General features: G+C 38.8%; 1 pseudogene; it reads right to left on the bottom strand.

The window, feature by feature from the left end:
* Positions 1 to 20881: 20881 nt before the first annotated feature.
* Positions 20882 to 21628, bottom strand: LOC129641647 (60S ribosomal protein L7-like; annotated as a pseudogene).
* Between the last annotated feature and the right edge of the window lie 401 nt (positions 21629 to 22029).

Genomic DNA, 22029 nt, shown 5'->3' with positions numbered 1-22029 from the left:
GGAGTAAAAAATGGCAACCTGCTCCAGTATTCTTGCGTGGAAAATTCCATGGACAGAGGAGCCTGGTGGGCTAATCCATGGAGTTGCAAAGAGTCAGACACAACTATGCACACACACATGCAAAGAAAAGGTCCATATCTTAAACTTACATTTTGTCACAGAGCTAGGTAATCAAGAAGCACTCACACACAAACAGAACTGGAACTAACATTTACCAAGTGACTAGGCTTCCCTGGTGGCTCAGATGGTAAAGAATCCACCTGCAATGCAGGAGACGTGGGTTCTATCCCTGGGTTGGGAAGAGCCCCGGGAAAAGGAAGTGACAACCCACTCCAGTATTCTGGCCTGGAGAATTCCATGGACAGAAGAGCCTGCCAGGCTACAGTCCATGGGGTCACAAAGAGTTGGACATGACTGAGCGACTTTCACTTCACTTCACTTTTATTATACCCAAAACCATTCTCTTTTTGTCATATTAACTGCCTTCCTGTTCACTTGACTCACTGAAACTTCTGGCTTTTAGATCATTCCTCCACATGAAAACACTCTCTACACTTTAAAGAGAGATATTGTTACCTGGAAGAAAATAATAATAACATCAGCCCATTAACAAGCCTTATATATTAGCAAAGGCAGCACCTCAGAGAGTTAGCAGGGCATGACTGTATTTCCTTCTGGAGGGAAGGTAGGAAAAGCGCAGAGTTGGGTTGGTGAATAAGTTTTATCCAGTGTGCCAGCCCTCACCATTAGTGTTGCCTGCTGCCTGGAACTCTGCTTTGAGGAGTCTGGAGGCAGAGCAGCTCTGTAGGAAAAAGAATTGCAATTGTTTAGCCTTCCTGGAGAAGGCAATGGCACCCCACTCCAGTACTCTTGCCTGGAAAATCCCATGGACGGAGGAGCCTAGTAGGCTGCAGTCCATGGGGTCGTGAAGAGTCAGACATGACTGAACGACTTCACTTTCACTTTTCATTTTCATGCATTGGAGAAGGAAATGGCAACCCACTCCAGTGTTCTTGTCTGGAGAATCCCAGGGATGGGGGAGCCTGGTGGGCTCCCGTCTATGGGGTCGCGCAGAGTCGGACACGACTGAAGTGACTTAGCAGCAGCAGCAGCAGCCTTCCTGGAGGCTTGATAGTACGTAATGAGTGAAGAGCTACAGAATCCTACTAGGAAAACCTGCCCTGTGAAGCCACTGCGAGAGTCGAGGTACAAAGTGAAAATTGTCCATCTCTTCATAAAAAAAAAGAAAACTTTTAAGTTTCTCTGCAAGAGAAACTCTCTGTGGGGATATGGCAATAAACCAGATAGCCTCTGCTATTCTCTCTTCTTCCAGATGCACTTTCTCCCGGGGGATGTCTCACACCATGGTGGCCAGTAAGGAGTCAGGCCATGTTTCTGTCCACTTAATAAATACTCTGGCTCATGTGTAAACATGTGACTCTTCCTCAGTAGCCCATAGCATGATGAAATAGGTTGGCTTATTTAAAGAAACCATATCTGGGAGGAACTAGATGATAATAGGTACCTAGAGTAGAGACCTCATGAAACTTTTCCTGTTTTGGAGTGCTTGGGCCCTTTGGTAAAGTCTTTGGAACCCCTAGTCAGAATAATATTTTAAAATATATAAAATAAAGAGTTATAAAGGAAACATTTATATTGAAATATAGTCAGCAAAATATTAAAATGAAACAAATGTGATCTAGTAATTTTGGGTTTCTTTATCAATATAGTAAATAGCAAGACAATACATTTGAAATATTGACAAGTTAAAGTTAAATTTTATTTTGCAATAGCATAGCAGTGTGAAGGCAGTTGGTTTTCATTTGATTTGGAACATTAAACTTTGGGGTGGACCTTATCTCTTTCCACATATTAATACAAGAACACTAGAAAAAGCAACGTGGATGTCTGGATCACCAGGGTGGTACTTCAATCTTTGGTGGCAGAAAGCTGCCCAAATGTTGGCCAGCTACATCACCTGAACATCTACAGATGGGGCGACTTTGCTCCCATGAAATAATATTTGCTTATTGCAGGTTGAATAACAATCACAATTTCAAAGTATGATGAACAAAAATAATATTTACAGATCTCTGGTGCTACTATCTAGAAATATCAAAGTATCTGTGATTTCTGTTGGTGATAAAGCCCTTGATTGTGCCTAAACTTCTGAGGTTTGCTGCTGAGACAGGCTGAAATTTTTCACTTCTTCTGTATTCAGTTTTTCTTCGTGACTTTGCAATTCCACTCACAAAATGCAAAGTGTACTTCCCCACTCTAGGCTTTGAACTCTAGCACATGACTTGTTTTAGCCAAAGAGATTTTGCGCCAGTGTTGAACCTAGGCCTGAAGAAGCAGCATGTGCTTTCACTGGTGTGTTAGTGCATTCTTCATCTCCGTGGGAAGAATTTTCCCAGAGTGGTCTACTAGTCTAAGGAAAATGAAAGATACTTGGCACAGAACTGCCCAGCCAGCCTACAAAAGTGCAGCAAAAGCAGAATCCACTGGCTTGGCTCACTGTAGATCACACAACCCACCAAGGTATGAGGAAGTTTAACTAAGACCAGAAAAGCTATTCCAACTGACCTGTAGATGCATGAGAAATGAATGGCTGTCCTTGAATGATACTGACATGTGTGTTTGTTATGCAGCAGTAGCTAAATGATAACTTTTTCTACGATTTAAGGAAATGATACATTTCAGTGGGATTCTGTGCAACCTAGTTAGAGTTTGGTAAACATCAAGGTGTGATGTTTTCCAAACCAAGTTCACAAATCCTTCTAAAACAGAGACAGGGGATCCACAGCTTAACTGTTCAGGCTCTGCTAAGATAATTGAGATTCCAGAAAGGTATCAAAATAATATTACTGAAGCTTAAAGAAGATATCAAAATAAGTATAGTGATAATCCTAAGAAGTAAGAAATAACAGTATGGCAGCAAAAAATGATTTAAATTATACTGCTGATATTTTAGAGTAAATTCAAGTTTACTTAGAATTTTAAAAATTATATATGTTTTCAACTTTTATTAGATATATTAATAACTTGAGTATTAAACAAAATATCAACAACTGTAATTATTGCTAGCTACATTAAAAACAACATCAGAAGCAAAAACTCTGAGCATTAAGAACCTGCCACTTCTCCTTTTCTCTGAGTCTTAGCTCAATTCTTCCCAGTCCTCTTTCTGAAAACTGACAGGTTGGGGTGACCTTCCCTCCCCAAGTCAAACACCCACTTCTTTTTCTATTCTAGAAGGAATGAATGGGAACAACCATTCCTTTTTATTACAATCTTGCCCCAGGATTAGGAAGGATATCATCTTACTATTATGTCCAGAAAAAGACTTTCAGGATAAACCAGTACAATTCCTAAAGTCTGGGTTACCTATTTTAAACATCATTATGTATGATGATTAATTTTATGTGTCAACTTGACTGGCCACAGGGGGCTCAGATTAACATTATTTCAGGGTTTGTCTGTGAGGGTGTTTGTGGATGAGATGAGAATTTGGGGGGGCGGTTTTCTTCCAGGTTTATTAAGGTATAATTGACATACAGCACTGTACAAGTTTAAGGTAAACAGCATAATGAATTGACTTAGATATATCATGAAATGACTACCACAAAACATTAGCGAACACCCATCATCTCATAGAGATACAAAATTAAAGAGAAAAAAAAAGTTTTCCTTATGATGAGAACTCCTAGGATTTACTCTCAACAACTTTCATATATAACATAGAGCTGTGTTAACTGTAGTTTTCATATTGTACATTACATCCCTAATATTTATCTTATAACTGGAAGTTTATACTTTTTGACTGCCTTCATCCTCCCCTCCTCCATTGGATTTCCCCTCCCTCCATTTCCCACCTCTGGTAACCATAAATCTGATCTTTTTCTATGAGTTTGCTTGTTTGTTTTTTGAAGTATAATTGACCTAGCATACTAACAACATTTTAGTTCCTGTTATATACTGTAATAATCCTATATTTCTATACCTTTCAAAATGATCACCATGCCAAGTCCAGTTGCCATAAGGTCAACATTTGAATCAATGGATGCAGTAAATTGTCCTCCCCAAAGTGGATGGGCATTATTCAATCCATTGAGGGCCTAAACAGAACAAAATGTGGAAAAGGAGGAATTAGCTCCATTTTCCCCCTTTTTCCTGCCTCAATGATTGAGTTAGGATATCTTATCTCATGTTCTCTAACCCTTGGACTGGGATCTTCACACAGACCACCCTGGTTCTCAGGCCTTTGGGCTCAGATGGAACCATATCACCAGCTTTCATGGGTTTTCAGCTTGCAGACTATGGGACTTGTTAGTCTCTCCATAATTGCATAAGCCAATTACCAATAATATATATGTATGTACATATACATTCATACATATCCTACTGGTTCTGTTTCTCTGGAGAACTCTGACTAATATGCTGTGTACAGAGCACCAACAAAATGGTCCAGTCAGCTCTATACTGAGATCAACACAGTTTCTTTTCATTCCCATCAGTTTAATTTGATACTAGGACCAGGACTCTACATGAGTAATTGTTTGAACCAAAAGTTATACATGCCCTAAGAGTAATCAACAATTTTCAGGACTAGGACATCTTAAATCCAAATTAAGGGGGATAGAGAGACTAACTCTTCAGAGGTCCTCTATAGGCACACTTATATAATATCATCAACAGAAATTTTAACGTATTGCCCAAACTTTCACTTCTCTTATTCAAATAAAAAAACACTGGGGAAAAAACTAGAAATATCTGAAAAGTATCCATGACTAGCAAGAAAATAAGTAATACTTCAGCCAAAAACAAGGTGGAAGCAGGAATCCAGAAACATAAGGGACATCTTTCACTGAAAATTTACCAAATCAGTAAGTCTTGACCATCAGCTGCCAAAGCCTCAATAGGGTTTAGGAAACAAGTCCTCGACCCTCCCAAGGTAGACCATATATTGGGAGACCTATTGACAAAGTAAGGATCCCAAATGCCCTCACTCTCAGTATAAGGATAAAACGTAAATCATAAACATCACTCCAAAGCCCTTAAGGGAAAATTGCCTTCAAACATTGAATACAGCGGGGAAAAGATAAGACATTCCTCTTTAGAAATCATGTATTGTTGTTTAGTCACTCAGTTGTAATGTGACCCCATGGATCATAGCCTCCCAGACTTCTCTGTCCATGGGATTTTCCAGGCAAGAATACTGAAGTGGATTGCCATTTCCTTCTCCAGAGGATCTTCCTGATTCAGGGACCTAACCCACGTCTCCTTCATTGCAGGCGGGTTCTTTTCCACTGAGCCACTGGGAAAGACTTTTCTTCATGTATAATTGAACCCAAATTTATACCAACTGAATGGTCTAAAGGACCTCAGAGTACGAGTTTAGTTGATAGGGAACCAGGTTCTTAGTGCTCTCAAGTATGAGACAGAAACAAATGCAAATTCACTTCAAAAAAGCTGTAGAGATTTCATCCCAGAGAAATGAGCAGCCCTCAATTAAATACACACACACAAGAAATGATGAGCCAAAGCCAAAAGAAATCAAACAGCAGAATCAGATCCTCAATGACTTCAAATACCAGGATCATGAGAACCACAGTGTGAAATAGTATATTGAATATATTTCAATAAATAGAAAAAAGTTTGGATATTGTGATTAAACAGCAACCAGATTTTCAATAAAAGGTTCAATAACAATTAAGTCATGGCCACTGAAACAATTAATGATTGGGAAAACAAAACTGAAGAAATTATCAAAATTAAACCTAAAGAGAAAAGATATAGGAAATATGAAGAACAGATTAAGATACATAGAAAATAGAATGAGAAATCAATTTTTTTTAATTGAAAGAAAAGATCCTAGCACTTCTTGTCATTTAGATATGTGGGCAAGATAAAAATACATTCAGCCATTCAAGGTCTCAGAAGAATAGTCACATTAAGACTCACATTGAAGAAGTGTTTGGGATGAAGTACCTTAAAAAGAAGGAAAATCCAAGAGATGCTGTATGAGATATATGAACTAAATGTACTTAAATATCTTAGTGAAGGGAAAAAATGTATTATACTGAAGACTTTAAAGAGCACACAAATGCTTGATTCAGCACAAATTTTAGAAGGAATTTTTAATTTGTAACAGAACAACCACTATACACAAATTTTAACATACAGGAGAGAACATTAGGTCACAGTGATTGACTTCAGAATAAGCAAATATTATAAATTTTAAATATAAGACAAAATTATAGTAACATAGGTGAATAAAGTATCTTGTTGGAGTTTTTATTATTTGAAAATAGTTAAATTTGAAGAAGAGAAAAGAAATATACATATATACACACACATAATAATCCATACTTAAATTTCTAGATATTACCAAAATGACGAGATCAGGGTAAAGAAAAGTTAGGGGAAGAATTTTAAAAGCCTAAGCATATGTATACTTCTCATCTTGTTGGGGGAAGATAGAGATGTCTGCTTTTCTAAGAAAAAGTATTAAAAAGAAATGTGGAAAAAGTGGAACAAATTGAAATCATCACCAAAACAAGAGTGAAGGATCAATATGTCAGTAACTACATTAAGTGAAAATGGACTCAACTGACGTTTCAAAGTAAGAAATTGTCAGATTGGAGTATGAGTGTGTTGGACGAGAGGGCAGTGCTGTTTAGAAGAGACACATCTTATCTCTATTCCAGAAAGCATAACCCGTTCTCTCTACTCCTTATGATGCACACAGACATACATAGGTCTCTTCACCTTCCTGTACCTCAGTTTTCTCGTAATATGAAAAATGGTGCATCAGCTAAAAGTTTTTGTCTATGAGTAACAGAACCCCATCTCAAAGAGGATTGAACAATGAGGCTGTTTACAATCATGCTGCTGCTGCTAAGCCGCATCAGTCGTGTCTGACTCTGTGTGACCCCATAGACGGCAGCCCACCAGGCTCCCCCTTCCCTGGGATTCTCCAGGCAAGAACACTGGAGTGGGTTGCCATTTCCTTCTCCAATGCATGAAAGTGAAAAGTGAAAGTGAAGTCGCTCAGTCATGTCCGACTCTTCACGACCCCATGGACTGCAGCCTTCCAGGCTCCTCCGTCCATGGGATTTTCCAGGCAAGAGTACTGGAGTGGGGTGCCATTGCCCTCTCCGTTACAATCAGGCACTAAAGTCCAAAGATAGCAGGTGCTTCAGTGTATCTGTTTTGTCCTCAGGCTAGCTGCTCGTTGTCTCTCTCTCTTTTTTTCTGTGTATTTTCCTTTTTTCTTTAAAATTTTTATTGGACTAAAGTTGCTTCACTGGAGTATAGTTCCTGGAGGAGGAAATGGCGACCCACTCCAGTATTCTTGCCTGGACAATCCCATGGACAGAGAAGCCTGGCAGTTTACAGTCCACGGGGTCACAAGGAGTCAGACATGACTGAGCACTGCCCATATAGTTGCTTTACCATGTTGTGTTAGTTTCTGCTGTAAAGCAAAGTGAATCAGCTACATGTATACATATATCCTTTCTTTTGGGGATTCCCATTTATGTCACCGTGGAGCACTGAGTGGAGTTGCCTGTGCTATACAGTAGGTTTCCGTTAGTTATGTTTTACTGTTGTTATTCAGTTGTGTCTGAGTCTTTGTGACCCCATAGACTGCAGCACACCAGGCTTCCCTGTTCTTCACTATCTCCTGGAGTTGGCTCAAACTCAGGTCCATTAAGTCAATGATGCCATCCAACCATCATTCCCCCATTTTCCTCCTGCCTTCAATAATTCCCAGCATCAGGGTCTTTTCCAATGAGTCACCTCTTCGCATCAGGTGGCCAAAGTATTGGAGCTTCAACTTCAGCATCAATCCTTGCAATGAATATTCAGAATTGATTTCTTTCAGGATTGTCTGGTTTGATCTACTTGCTGTTCAAGGAGATTCTCTAGGCAAGAATACTAGAGTGGGTTGTCATCTATTTTATGTATAGTATCAATAGTGTCTTTATGTCAATCCCAATCTCCCAATTAGGCTAGCTCCTCTTCTGACCTCAAGACAACCCCTACACGTCTATGCAACCCATGCAGATGCAAACACGCACAGCAGCAAGAGGCCCGTCTCCTTCAGGGGTCTCATCTAAAGAATAAAGAGATCTTGCTCAGAATCCTCCTAGCAGCTTTGTCACGTTTCACTGACTAGGATTTTATCTCTTCTTCATGTCTAAACAATTCCTGTTAAGGATAATGTAAAGCAGTGACCTACCAGGCTTACCCTTATTACTGAGGGATGGGACACGGAAGGACCTCACCACATGAAGGAGGTAAACATGCAAAAGAAGTGATGCTCTACCAGCAGGGAAAAAAAGGAGAGAAATACTGGTTACATAGGCAACCAAGAATGCCTGTTATCAGTGCGGACAGGAATACCTTCCAACAGGGTTGATGTAAATAACATTTGAAAGTTCTTAGAAAATATCTGGCCTAAAGAAGACATTTCATGAAAATTATTCTTCCTCCTGTTTTCCCTTTCTTCTCTCTTTTCCTCCAGTTACAGTCTGGGCTTCTTTTTCTCTCCTTCGTTTATTAGTTTAAGGGATTACAACTACAGCAGCCTGGGGAGTTCCAGAGTGTTTACACCACCCCTGCACTGACAGACTGTAAATCACCCCCAAAAGCCACAGGCTAACGTTCGACTACTTTCTGGCCAGTGCAGCTGGGACAGCATTGAAACAGCATAGATCGAATTAGCAGCAGCCTGGTCCTCCCAAGCACGCTTTAGACCGCTGTCCTGTTCATCTTGTAGAGTCGGTTTAGATGCAGGTTTTGGTAACTGCGGCTTCTCTGTGTTTAGTCATCATCATAATTTACACTTAAATATTTTGTACGTTTGTTGTACAATTAAAGTGACTACATTTGCATTTAGCTCAGAGTTTCAGATTAGAGCCCCATGATTCATAAGCACACATAAAATTTTGTAGAGACAATGGCACAGTTTGAATATAATGATTTCAAACACTAATTGAATGGAACTACAGCAAAGTAAAGAATCTTATTATTTCCTTTTATTTGGAGCATGCTGCATGCTAAGTCGCTTCAGTCATGTCCAACTCTTTGCGACCCTATGAATTGTAGCCCGCCAGGCTCCTATGTCCATGGGATTCCCCAGACAAGAATACTGGAGTGGGTTGCCATGCCCTTCTCAAGGAGATCTACCTAACCCAGGGGCTGAACCCACGTATCTTATACCTCCTGCATTGCCAGGCAAGTTCTTTACTACTATCACCATCTGGGAATTTTTACCTGGTGCACGTCTGCAAATATATTTAGGTTTGGGATGTTAGTTTTACTAACATAATATTAACAAATAGTAGTTATGACTTGTTGGAAACTTGCCAAAAGCCACTTTTCTATGTGTTTTACATTTATTAATTTAATTTAGTGCTTTTATTTAATTGAAACGAAGAAACTGAAACACCAGTTATAGGTAGCTTATTCAAGACTAGAAGGTTATAGCCAGAATTCAAACCCAAGCAGTCTTACTTCAAAGCCTACTCTTAACCATGATCTAATGAAAACAGTATTGTTGAAAAAGGCTTGAGTTACGTTTGCTTATTATATGTATAATGAAATATTACTCAGTCATAAAAAAGAATGAAATGGACGAATGAAATTCTGCCATTTACAGTGATGTGGACAGACCTAGAGAATATTATGCTTAGCGAAAATAAGTCAGACAAAGACAAATACTATTATTACCTATATGTGGAATCTTAGAAGATGATACAAATAAGCTTATATGCAAAATAAATAGACTCACAGACATAGAAAATAGACATGTTTACCAAAGGGGAAGGGAGGGGAGGGGACAAGTTAGGGGTATGGGATTAACAGATACAAACCACTATATATAAAATAGATCAGCAATAAGGATTTACTATGCAGTTAGTTACTCAGTTGTGTCTGACTCTTTTGCGACCCTGTGGACTGTAGCCCACCAGGCTCCTCTGTCCATGGGGACTCTCCAAGCAGGAATACTGGAGTGGGTTTCCACTCCCTTCTCCAGAGGATCTTCCCCACCTAGGGATCAAACCCAGGTTTCCTGCATTGCAGGTGGATTCTTTACCACTGAGCCACCAGGGAAGCCCTGGGAATTATACCCGATATGCTATAATAACCTATAATGGAATATAACCTACAAAAACACCTGAGCCACTATTCTGTACATCTGAAACTAACACAATGTTGTGAATCAATTATACTTCAATTTTTTAAAAAAAATTAAGCCCATTCCTTTATAACTAAAAACAAAACAAAACAACCCATAGTAGTCTGTCTGAAAATCTTACAGACCAATTTCTCATGAAAATGTCTACAAGGTGATTTGAACTTTTGGGATAAAGTATCAACAAATTCCAAATATTACTAAAAAATGTGCTTTTCCCTCCAGATCAAGAGAAATAATACATTTTACTAAAGCATCACTGAACTATTTCAGAGTTCAAATCAAATTATGTGGGGGTGGAGATTATCTGCAGGAGGGAATGGAAAACCACTTCAGTATTCCTGCCTTGAGAACCCCATGAACAGTATGAAAAGGCAAAAAGATAGGACACTGAAAGATGAACTCCAGGTCACTAGGTGCCCAATATGCTACTAGAGATCACTGGAGAAATAACTCCAGAAAGAATGAAGAGACAGATTCAAAGCAAAAACAACACCCAGTTGTGAATGGGACTGGTGATGGAAGTAAAGTCTGATGCTGTAAAGAACAACATTGCATAGGAACCTGGAATGTTAGGTCCATGAATCAAGGCAAATTGGAAGTAGTGAAACAAGAGATGGCAAGAGTGAATGTCAACATTTTAGGAATCAGCAAACTAAAATGGACTGGAATGGGTGAGTTTAACTCAGATGACCATATATCTACTACTGTGGGCAAGAATCCCTTAGAAGAAATGGAGTAGCCATCACAGTCAACAAAAGAGTCCAAAATGCAGTACTTGGATGCAATCTCAAAAATGACAGAATGATATCTTCGCTTCAAAGGCAAACCATTCAGTATCATAGTAATCCAACCAGTAATGCTGAAGAAGCTGAAGTTGAACGCTTCTACGAAGACCTACAAGACCTTCTAGAACGAATACCCAAAAAAGATGTCCTTTTCATTATAGGGGACTAGAATGCAAAAGTAGGAAGACAAGAAACACCTGGAGTAACAGGCAAATTTGGCCTTGGAATACAGAATAAAGCAGGGCAAAGGCTATTCAAGTTCTGCTAAGAGAATGCACTGGGCATAGCAAACACTGTCTTCCAACAACACAAGAGAAGACTCTATACATGGACATCACCAGATGGTCAACACCAAAATCAGATTGATTATATTCTTTGCAGCCAAAGATGGAAAAGCTCTATATAGTCAACAAAAACAAGACCAGGAACTGACTGTGGCTCAGATCATGAACTCCTTACTGCCAAATTCAGACTAAAATTGAAGAAAGTAAGGAAAACCACTAGACCATTCAGGAATGACCTAAATCAAATCCCTAATGATTATACAGTGGAAGTGAGAAGTAGATTTAAGGGATTAGATCTGATAGACAGAGTGCCTGATGAACTATGGACAGAGGTTCATGACATTGTACAGGTGACAGGGAGCAAGACCATCCCCAAGAAAAAGAAATGCAAAAAAGCAAAATGGCTGCCTGAGGAGGCCTTACAAATAGCTGTGAAAAGAAGAGAAGCAAAAAGCAAAGGAGACTCATACCCATTTGAGTGCAGAGTGTCAATGAATAGTAAGGAGAGATAAGAAAGCCTTCCTCAGTGATCAATGCAAAGAAATAGAGGAAAACAACTGAATGGGAAAGACTAGAGATCTCTTCAAGAAAATTAGAGATACCAAGGGAACATTTCATGCAAACATGGGCATAATAAAGGACAGAAATGGTATGGACCTAACAGAAGCAGAAGATACTAAGAACAGGTGGCAAGAATATACAGAAGACTGTACAAAAAAGATCTTCACGACCCAGATAATCATGATGGTGTGATCACTCACCTAGAGTCAGACATCCTGGAATGCAAAGTCAAGTGGGCCTTAGGAAGCATCACTACGAACAAGGCTAGTGGAGGTGATGGAATTCCAATTGAGCTATTTCAAATCCTAAAAGATAATGCTGTGAAAGGGCTGCACTCAATATGCCAGCAAATTTGGAAAACTCAGCAGTGGCCATGGGACTGGAAAAGGTCAGTTTTCATTCCAATCCCAAAGAAAGGCAATGCCAAAGAATGCTCAAACTACTGCACAATTGCACTCATCTCACATGCTAGTAAAGTAATGCTCAAAATTCTCCAAGCCAGGCTTCAGCAATACATGAACCGTGAACTTCCGGATGTTCAAGCTGGTTTAAGAAAAGGCAGAGGAACCAAAGATCAAATTGCCATCATCTGTTGGAACATCTGATAAGCAAGAGAGTTCCAGAAAAACATCTATTTCTGCTTTATTGACTATGCCAAAGCCTTTGACTGTGGATCACAATAAACTGTGGAAAATTCTGAAAGAGATGGGACTACCAGACCACCTGACCTGCCTCTTGAGAAATCTGTATGCAGATCAGGAAGCAACAGTTAGAACTGGGCATGGAACAACAGACTGGTTCCAAATAGTAAAAGGAGTATGTCAAGGCTGTATATTGTCACCATGCTTATTTAACTTATATGTAGAATACATCATGAGAAATGCTGGGCTGGAAGAAGCACAAGCTGGAATCAAGATTGCTGGGAAAAATATCAATCACCTCAGATATGCAGATGACACCAGCCTTATGGCAGAAAGTGAAGAAGAACTAAAGAGCCTCTTGATGAAAGTGAAAGAGGAGAGTGAAAAAGTTGGCTTAAAGCTCAACATTCAGAAAACAAAGATCATGGCATCCGGTCCCATTGCTTCATGGCAAATAGATGGAGAAACAGTGGAAACAGTGTCAGACTTTATTTTGGGGGGGCTCCAAAATCACTGCAGATGGTGACTGCAGCCATGAAATAAAAAGACATGTACTCCTTGGAAGAAAAGTTATGTCCACCTAGACAGCATATTAAAGAGCAGAGACATTACTTTGCCAACAAAGGTCCATCTAGCCAAGGCTATGGTTTTTCCAGTAGTCATGTATGGATGTGAGAGTTGGACTATAAAGAAAGCTGAGTGCTAAAGAATTGACGCTTTTGAACTGTGGTGTTGGAAAATACTCTTGAGAGTCCCTTGGACTGCAAGGAAATCCAACCAGTCTATCCTAAAGTTAATCGGTGAATGTTCATTGGAAGGACTGATGCTGAAGCTGAAACTCTGATCTTTTGGCCACCGGATGCAAAGAACTGACTCATTGGATATGACTCTGATGCTGGGAAAGATTGAAGGCAGGAGGAGAAGGGGACGACAGAGGATGAGATGGTTGGATAGCCTCACTGACTCAATGGACATGAGTTTGAGTAAACTCCGGGAGCTGGTGATGGACAGGGAAGCCTGGTGTGCTGCAGTCCATGGGGTTGCAAAGAGTTGGACACGACTGAGTGACTGAACTTAACTGAACTGAGAGATTGTCAGCTACACTCTGAACATATTCCCCTTCCCTTCATCTTAGCACTAGAGCACCCCACCATTATCATCATATTTAGCACTGCACATGGCCTCTAGATATTACAGTCCCTGTATCTCTTGCGGCTAGATGTGACCGTTTGCTCATATTACCCCTAGCATAATATGAGCAGAAGGGATGCTTACAACCTCTGGAATGTTTTCTCATAAGGAAAATGCTTGACCCCACTTCTTCTTTCTCCCTTCCTTCTGACTAGAATGGGTTGACATGGATCAGAGAAGCAAGATTCTAACATGAGGACCAGGGAAGCATCTCAGAGCAGAGATGTTAAGCAGTTTTGTGCTGTGGATCTCTTAGGCAGTCTGGTAAAACCTATGGAGTTCTTCATAATGTTTATAAATGCATATATTAAAATATATAAAGGTTAAAAAGGGAAATTTATTAAAATGTACTGCTCAAAATATGTTTAGAAGCATTAATATAATATGTTTACTAACCCACTAAATAACAAGCTCTAAAGACAGGTCTACCGTTAGTAGTAATATGGTATAATATTAAGATATTTGCAATAAATTATATGATATAAAATTAACTGTAATTACTATTGGTGGCAAAGTCATAAGTACTGAAAAAATCCTTGTTGGTTGTTGTCTACCTTCAAAAGTGAAAGGAATACTAAATCTTATTTACAGGTGAATGAAAGATAGCATTTTCCATCCAAATTCAACAGATTTCCTAAATTCTACACATGGCCTCCCAAGGTGGGGATGATGAAGAAATAAGACAAAGGCCGACCTTGTGGAACAGAGCCACCTATTTGCCATGGATTTCCAACCTACCCCCTGACTGTTACATTAAGAGAGAGAGAAAAAAAAAAAATCTATTAAAGCTACTGTCAGACTTCCCTGGTGGGCCAGTGGTTACGAATCCACCTGCCAATGCAAGGGACACGGGCTAGATCCCTGGTCTGGGAAGATTCCACATGCCTTGGGGCAACTAAGCGCAGGCCCCACAACTACTGAGCCCACATGCCCTAGAGCCCATGCTCCTCAACAAGAGAAGCTGCCACAATGAGAAGCCCACACACCACGCCTAGAGAGTGGCCTCCAATTGCCCCAACTAGAGAAGACCTTCTTGCAGCAGCAAAGACCCAGTGCAGCCAAAAAATAAACTAATTCATAAAAAATAAAGCTGCTGTATTTTAAACTCTCTGCTATAGCAGCTTAATCTGTACTCTAATATAGTGAAGTATTACAGCCCTTCAGAAATTGTCCTTTATCTGAGGTCTATAAAAATCAGTTTTCAGCTACTCGGGAAATCAAGTTAAAAAAAAAAAAAACAAACAAACAACTAAGAATGGATAGGGAGAAGGAGTGTCCAGTGTAACAGATCCCTCTTTATTTAGTCAGTTATGAATGATTAGTCACTCAGGTCAGGCATTCTTACTGTGACTACTCTTCGGTCATTACTACCACTTTCCTAGGGTCTCTGAAAAATGCAACCTCAGTCATTTCAAGGCAGAGAAATTTGGATGCCTCGTGTATTTGATGTGGCTGGAACTACATCAAACAACAGCAATAAAGAACGCTTCTGAAGGATTTAGTCTAACTGCCTCTTAGTATTTCTGAAGAAGGGCGGGAAAAAAAGCTTCCTCCAGCCATTATTGTGATTGTTCACAAATTTTCCATTTACTATACAAATTTTAATCTCAGCCCATTATATGAAACAAAATGAAAGCAGGAAACATTTGATCTGAACAATTCTTTGTCGTTCTTCAGAAAAGGCTTATACAAAAGAACTGAAGAAACAAGTAAACAAAGTTTTGCTTGTTATTAAAAGACACCAGAAAACCATTTGTGATAGGACTCTGAACATTTTTTGATTACCCTGCTTGGCAGACCTTCTTCTCGAGTCCCAGAGGAATAATTGATTTTGTGTAAAAAGGTTAGAAAACATTAAAGTCAGAGGCAACAGCAATGTAGAGTGTTTTGCAAACACAAAATATCATGAAGTCAAAGAACACAGATAGGAAAAAACAAAAGACTTACAAAATTACTTCCTGTTAAATTAAGACTTTTTGTAGAAGCCTATAGATGCTAAAAACTGAGGAAATAGACTCAAGAAAATCACATTGATGGCAATAATAGCAACCTCTAATGTTGATCTGGTTTGTGTAAAATTGGTATTATTCATGCTTGTGTGTGCTCAGTCACTTAGTCATACCTTACTCTTTGTGATCCCATGGACTACAGCCTGCCAGGCTCCTCTGTCCATGAAATTTTCCAGGCAAGAATACTGGAGTGGGTTACCATTTCCTCCTCCAGGGGATGTATTACTTCTTCCTTAAATATTTGGGAAAATTCTTGTCTCTTTTCACAGTCTTTGTTTTAAAGTCTATTTTATCTGATATGAGTATTGCTACTCCTACATAATGATCAAAGGATCAATCCAAGAAGAAGATATAACAATTATAAATATATATGCACCCAACACGGGAGCACCGCAGTATGTAAGACAAATGCTAACAAGTATGAAAGGAGAAATTAACAATAACACAATAATAGTGGGAGACTTTAATACCCCACTCACATCTATGGATAGATCAACTAAACAGAAAATTAACAAGGAAACACAAACTTTAAATGATACAATAGACCAGTTAGACCTAATTGATATCTATAGGACATTTCATCCCAAAACAATGAATTTCACCTTTTTCTCAAGCGCACATGGAACCTTCTCCAGGATAGATCACATCCTGGGCCATAAAGCTAGCCTTGGTAAATTCAAAAAAATAGAAATCATTCTAGGCATCTTTTCTGACCACAATGCAGTAAGATTAGATCTCAATTACAGGAGAAAAACTATTAAAAATTCCAACATATGGAGGCTGAACAACACGCTGCTGAATAACCAACAAATCACAGAAGAAATCAAAAAAGAAATCAAAATTTGCATAGAAACGAATGAAAATGAAAACACAACAACCCAAAACCTGTGGGACACGGTAAAAGCAGTCCTAAGGGGAAAGTTCATAGCAATACAGGCACACCTCAAGAAACAAGAAAAAAGTCAAATAAATAACCTAACTCTACACCTAAAGCAACTAGAAAAGGAAGAAATGAAGAACCCCAGGGTTAGTAGAAGGAAAGAAATCTTAAAAATTAGAGCAGAAATAAATGCAAAAGAAACAAAAGAGATCATAGCAAAAATCAACAAAGCCAAAAGCTGGTTTTTTGAAAGGATAAATAAAATTGACAAACCATTAGCCAGACTCATCAAGAAACAAAGGGAGAAAAATCAAATCAATAAAATTAGAAATGAAAATGGAGAGATCACAACAGACAACACAGAAATACAAAGGATCATAAGAGACTACTATCAACAATTATATGCCAATAAAATGGACAACGTGGAAGAAATGGACAAATTCTTAGAAAAGTACAACTTTCCAAAACTCGACCAGGAAGAAATAGAAAATCTTAACAGACCCATCACAAGCACGGAAATTGAAACTGTAATCAAAAATCTTCCAGCAAACAAAAGCCCAGGTCCAGACGGTTTCACAGCTGAATTCTACCAAAAATTTAGAGAAGAGCTAACACCTATCCTGCTCAAACTCTTCCAGAAAATTGCAGAGGATGGTAAACTTCCAAACTCATTCTATGAGGCCACCATCACCCTAATACCAAAACCTGACAAAGATCCCACAAAAAAAAAGAAAACTACAGGCCAATATCACTGATGAACATAGATGCAAAAATCCTTAACAAAATTCTAGCAATCAGAATCCAACAACACATTAAAAAGATCATACACCATGACCAAGTGGGCTTTATCCCAGGGATGCAAGGATTCTTCAATATCCGCAAATCAATCAATGTAATACACCACATTAACAAATTGAAAAATAAAAACCATATGATTATCTCAATAGATGCAGAGAAAGCCCTTGACTAAATTCAACATCCATTTATGATCAAAACTCTCCAGAAAGCAGGAATAGAAGGAACATGCCTCAACATAATAAAAGCTATATATGACAAACCCACAGCAAACATCATCCTCAATAGTGAAAAATTGAAAGCATTTCCCTTAAAGTCAGGAACAAGACAAGGGTGCCCACTTTCACCATTACTATTCAGCATAGTTTTGGAAGTTTTGGCCACAGCAATCAGAGCACAAAAAGAAATAAAAGGAATCCAAATTGGAAAAGAAGAAGTAAAACTCTCACTATTTGCAGATGACATGATCCTCTACATAGAAAACCCTAAAGACTCCACCAGAAAATTACTAGAACTAATCAATGACTATAGTAAAGTTGCAGGATATAAAATCAACACACAGAAATCACTTGCATTCCTATACACTAATAATGAGAAAACAGAAAGAGAAATTAAGGAAACAATTCCATTCACCATTGCAACGGAAAGAATAAAATACTTAGGAATATATCTACCTAAAGAAACTAAAGACCTATATATAGAAAACTATAAAACACTGGTGAAAGAAATCAAAGAGGACACTAACAGATGGAGAAATATACCATGTTCATGGATTGGAAGAATCAATATAGTGAAAATGAGTATACTACCCAAAGCAATCTATAGATTCAATGCAATCCCTATCAAGCTACCAACAGCATTCTTCACAGAGCTAGAACAAATAATTTCACAATTTGTATGGAAATACAAAAAACCTCGAATAGCCAAAGCGATCTTGAGAAAGAAGAATGGAACTGGAGGAATCAACCTACCTGACTTCAGGCTCTACTACAAAGCCACAGTTATCAAGACAGTATGGTACTGGCACAAAGACAGAAATATAGATCAATGGAACAAAACAGAAAGCCCAGAGATAAATCCACGCACATATGGACACCTTATCTTTGACAAAGGAGGCAAGGATATACAATGGATTAAAGACAATCTCTTTAACAAGTGGTGCTGGGAAATCTGGTCAGCCACTTGTAAAAGAATGAAACTAGAACACTTTCTAACACCATACACAAAAATAAACTCAAAATGGATTAAAGATCTAAACGTAAGACTAGAAACTATAAAACTCCTAGAGGAGAACATAGGCAAAACACTCTCTGACATACATCACAGCAGGATCCTCTATGACCCACCTTCCAGAATATTGGAAATGCAAAAATAAACAAATGGGACCTAATTAACCTTAAAAGCTTCTGCACATCAAAGGAAACTATTAGCAAGGTGAAAAGACAGCCTTCAGAATGGGAGAAGATAATAGCAAATGAAGCAACTGACAAACAACTAATCTCGAGAATATACAAGCAACTCCTACAGCTCAACTCCAGAAAAATAAATGACCCAATCAAAAAATGGGCCAAAGAACTAAATAGACATTTCTCCAAAGAATACATACAGATGGCTCACAAACACATGAAAAGATGCTCAACATCACTCATTATCAGAGAAATGCAAATCAAAACCACTATCAGGTACCATTTCACACCAGTCAGAATGGCTGCGATCCAAAATCTACAAGTAATAAATGCTGGAGAGGGTGTGGAGAAAAGGGAACCCTCTTACACTGTTGGTGGGAATGCAAACTAGTACAGCCACTATGGAGAACAGTGTGGAGATTCCTTAAAAAACTGGAAATAGAACTGCCTTATGACCCAGCAATCCCACTGCTGGGCATACACACTGAGGAAACCAGAAGGGAAAGAGACACGTGTACCCCAATGTTCATCGCAGCACTGTTTATAATAGCCAGGACATGGAAGCAACCTAGATGTCCATCAGCAGATGAATGGATCAGAAAGCAGTGGTACATATACACAATGGAGTATTACTCAGCCATTAAAAAGAATACATTTGAATCAGTTCTAATGAGGTGGATGAAACTGGAGCCTATCATACAGAGTGAAGTAAGCCAGAAAGAAAAACACCAATACAGTATACTAACTCATATATATGGAATTTAGAAAGATGGTAACAATAACCCTGTATACGAGACAGCAAAAGAGACACTGATGTATAGAACAGTCTTATGGACTCTGTTGGAGAGGGAGAGGGTGGGAAGATTTGGGAGAATGGCATTGAAACATGTAAAATATCATGTATGAAATGAGTTGCCAGTCCAGGTTTGATGCACGATACTGGATGCTTGGGGCTGGTGCACTGGGACGACCCAGAGGGATGGAATGGGGAGGGAGGAGGGAGGAGGGAGGAGGGTTCAGGATGGGGAACACATGTATACCTGTGGCGGATTCATTTTGATATTTGGCAAAACTAATACAATTATGTAAAGTTTAAAAAAAAAAAATTTGGGAAAATTCACCAGTGAAATCATCTGGGCTGAAGATTTTCTTTGTGAGATTTTCTGTTTCTTTTTGCTAATTCTTGTTATACAGGAGTTTGCTCCCTTCATCTAAGTCACTGGATTTACTGGCATAACATAGGCTATGATACTCGCTTGTTACCATTTTTATTTCTACAGGGTCCCTAACAAGACTTCTATTTCACTCCTAACTAATAATTTGCCTTTTCTGTCTTTTGTTAAAGGCTTATCAATATTATCAATTGTTTCAATGAACCAACTTTTGGCCTTGTTGGCTTTTTTTTTTATTTCATTGATTTCTGTTTTTTATTTTTCCTTCTTTCTATTTACTTTATGCTTAATTTGCATTTCTTTTAGTAGCTCTTGAAGGTGGAAGATGAGAGCACTGATCTTTATTTTGTAATGCAAGCCTTTACAAATATAAAATTATCTTTCAGTTCAGTTTAGTCACTCAGCTGTATCCAACTCTTTGCATCCCCATGGACTGCAGCACGCCAGGCCTCCCTGTCGGTTACCAACTCCCAGAGCTTACTCAAACTCATGTCCATTGAGTTGGTGATGCCATCCAACCATCTCATCCTTTGTCGGCCCCTTCTCCTCTGGCCTTCAATCTTTCCCAGCATCAGGGGCTTTTCAAATGAGTCAGTTCTTCACATCAGGTGGCCAAAGTATTGGAGCTTCAGCTTCAGCATCAGTCTTTCCAATAAATATTCAGGACTGATTTCGTTTAGGATGGACTGGTTGGATCTTCTTGCAGTCCAAGGGACTCTCAAGAGTCTTTTCCAATACCACAGTTCAAAAGCATCAATTCTTCAGCACTCAGCTTTCTTTATAGTCCAACTCTCACACTCATACATGACTAATGGAAAAACCACAGTTTTGACTAGATAGACCTTTGTTGGCAAAGTAATGTCTCAGGTTTTTATTTTTTTATTTTATTTTATTTCAATTTGTTTCAATTGTTTATTAACCAGATTACAAAAATAATCCTGGTAGATACCTTAGTTTATCCTTCTAATAAGCCTGTTGATCTGGTCTTCCCTGTTGTCAGCATCTCCACCTTCTACAAAATGGGTGGTCTTTTTCTTCATTCTACCTCATGGAGAAGACAATTTAAAGGGCCACAGGAAGTTGTTTGCTTCTTTGAAACGTTTTCCAACGGTATAGATCTCATGAATCAGATCCTCCGTGCAGATGATTCCATATTTCCCAAGAGATCGAGCAATCAATGCGTTGTCTGTCAGGGCAATTCACTTTTTGTTGATTTTGCCATAACCACGCTTGTAGATCAATTCATTTACAGACTTCAGATTCGGGTACCCCCATACAATGTATGGCTCCACAATTCTCAGCATGTTAACTGATGCCTTGTTGAGCTTCATAAAGGTGCCGTTGAAGATCTGCCAGAGGCGAAGGAGCTGCAGCACCTTTCAAACCTCTGGGCTCACACCTTTGATACCTCTGATCCTGATGACAAACGCCAATTTGGGTTCCGCGGGTACATAGACGTTGCCGGCTTTTCCTGCCATCCTAGCCATTCAAATTTCAGTTCTGTACATCTGCCTGTATTCCTTGTGGTAATGCTTAGCTTTTTCATAGATAAGCTTCCTCCTTGCCTTTCGAAGCATCTTTTGGGCAAACTTCTTTCTCAGTCGATTGATCTTAAGCTCTGCGAAATTCTTCCACTTTTTCTTAAGGGTTTCTGGCACAGCAGAAACCTTCTTTTTCTTCTCTTCTGCACCCTCCATGGTTCCAGCCAGGAAAGAGCTGTCTCAGGTTTTTAAAATGCTGTCTAGGTTGCTCCAAGGAGCAAGCGTCTTTTAATTTCACAAATTCTGATATGTGTATCTGTTATAATTCAGTTCAAAATCTTTTATCTTTTTCCTGGTGATTCCTTCTTTGAAGCGTTTCTCATTTCTAAATATTTGGGGATTTTTCTTGATATCTTTTTGTTATTATTTTCTATTGTATTCTAAGAGCATACTCTGTATAGGTTCTGTCTTTTGAATTTATTCAGACTTCTTTTTATGGTTTGGCATGAGTTCTATCTTGGTAAATATTCTAAATGCACTTGAAAAGAAGGAGTATTCTGGAGTTGTTTAATGTAGTGTTATGTAAATTTAAATTAAGTTAGAGAGAGTGGTTCAGA

Source organism: Bubalus kerabau, chromosome 1 (assembly GCF_029407905.1).
Source record: "Bubalus kerabau isolate K-KA32 ecotype Philippines breed swamp buffalo chromosome 1, PCC_UOA_SB_1v2, whole genome shotgun sequence".
Taxonomy (NCBI): Eukaryota; Metazoa; Chordata; class Mammalia; order Artiodactyla; family Bovidae; genus Bubalus; species Bubalus kerabau.
The sequence above is the reverse complement of the archived record's forward strand: the minus strand, read 5'-3'. Positions and strand labels throughout refer to the sequence as shown.